This window comes from Macrobrachium nipponense, chromosome 47, assembly GCF_015104395.2.
Source record: "Macrobrachium nipponense isolate FS-2020 chromosome 47, ASM1510439v2, whole genome shotgun sequence".
NCBI lineage: Eukaryota > Metazoa > Arthropoda > Malacostraca > Decapoda > Palaemonidae > Macrobrachium > Macrobrachium nipponense.
In genome coordinates, this window is record NC_087222.1 from 19,833,394 (window position 1) to 19,835,735 (window position 2,342).

Consider the following 2,342-nt stretch of genomic DNA (forward strand, 5'->3'; position numbering starts at 1 on the left):
TTTATTTAACGTCGAGTTTTTTCTTTGGGTTGTTTGAAAGGAGTTTGGGGATAACTCTTTTCAATTTAAACACTAACCCTCGTGTTAGGATCAGGTGATCGGGATCGGTGTTGTGCTCCTTAATTATGCCACTAGGCATAGGCATATTGTCATGTAAATAGATAAGACCCCATTGACAAAGGCCATCAGGCTCTGTCGAGTAAGTGGATAAGACCCCATCGACAGACCCACAAGAACTCTTAGCCATAGATCACACCCTCGCTGAGGCTCATGAGGCGAAGCAGATTCCTAGGCATTAGCCATGGAATCTTCCGCCTAAACAAGTAGGAACCAAGGTTTTTATTTTTTTTTATTACCTACAACGTATGTTGTTTACCTGTCTATTCAGTAAATAGTTGTCTCTTTCCCACCACCAAGGGTGTCAATCAGCTAAGTATATATCTACTGGGTAAGTTCCATGTACAAAAATGATATTGTTAAGATACAATAAAGTTTTGTACATACTTACCTGGCAGATATATACGATTGATGGCCCACCCAGCCTCCCCTCAGGTGACAGGTGGAAGAGAAAATCTGGTTCTAGAACGGTAATGGTTCCTATTCCTGCCACCCAGCGGCAGGGGTGGTAGATCACCTGACCTACCTGCAGCGTGTGCCGCAAAATTCGAATTTCTGTCGGGGACGACGGAGTCTATAGCTAAGTATATATCTGCCAGGTAAGTATGTACAAAACTTTATTGTATCTTAACAATATCATTTTTGCTCTTATACTATACGTATGTATATGTAAAATTATATATATATATATAATATATATATATATATATATATATATCTATATATATATATATATATATATATATATATATATAGTATGTAAATAGAGAAACAGAGTAAGAAGTAGCGAGAGATAGAGAGAGAGGAGGATTTGCCTAGTTGAGACATAGTTGCCAGAGTGTTTTAGGTAGGCTAGGATTCGTGGACATTGTTTGGGAAAGGAAAAACATGCGTTTTAGAGGGCTAGGCTTCATGGACGTTGTTTTGGAAATGATAAATGAGTACTGAATACTAATTGATTTAGCCAGTTTATTTGGAAAGTGTTGAAAAGTTAGTACTGACAGCAATGCAAGCTAAACTCATAACATCAGCCATTATTATTTTTTCTTGTATTTCCTGTCTTGCTTTTGCTTCACATACACAGTTGTGTAGGTTAGATTACTTTTGGTTTTCCGCTCTAGTTTTACATTTTTATCTAAGATAATGATTGTTTTATTTGTTTTTGTATCACTCACACAACTATGTAGCCTATGCTAGCTGTGTAGGTTAGCTTAGTTTTCAGCCTGGAAAAGTTTGAATAAGAGTTATCGTTTGATCAATGGTTACTTACCACTGATCAAACAGTAACTCTTATCTTGTATCAGTTTACATGCTTGGGCAAATGGATTGTTGGAAGGTTATTCAAAAAGGCCACTGATTGGTAAGAGGAGACTGGAATCACCATTATCAAACAGACTCACAGGCAGGCATTTCATTACTCAATTTGTAAACAAAATTCACAAGCCTGATTGTATTGTTTGCAGTGTAAGAAGTACTGACTGCTGCTTGAAAAAAAAAAGGGCAGTGCAAAAGAAAATAAACGACATATCATTGTGAAACCTGTCCTAACAAACCACCTTTGTGCATTTTGCCATGCTTCAAAATGTACCATACTTTAAGCAAGTACAAAAAGACCTGTGAATGTAAAAAGCGATACAAAAATAGTGGTTAGCTGAAGTTTTATTTTTATGAATAGAACTTACCTGGCAGTTATATATATATATAGCTATAGTCTCCATCGGTCCGGCAGATTTTTCAAAACTCGCGGCAACCGCCGAGTGGTAGGTGTTTGGTTAGGGGGTTAACAACCCTTACAGGGTGGTACTTGGAACCATTCCCATTTTCTATTCCTCAGATCATCTCTGCCGGTTGGACTGTCAACATTGTTGCTAGTCCGCCGTCGGGTTTTTCTCTCGCTTCCCTGTGTCGCTGTATTTCTACGAATTGGTGACGTATTCTGTGAATGGCAATCGCTTTTTGGCTTGTGTTTATGATTATTCTTTTGATTGTTCTTTGATTTGCGATGTCTCAGAAACAGTTTCGAGTGTATGTGAATGAGGAGTGTAAAGTGAGATTGCCGAAGGCTTCGGTGGATCCTCACACTGTTTGTTTGGGGTGTAGGGGTTTGAATGTGCATTGGATAAAAGATGTAAAGAATGCGAGGTTTTGGATGAAAAACAATGGTTAGATATGAAACGCTACGTGCGTAGATTGGAGTTAGATAAAGTCAGGAGGGCTTCTAAATC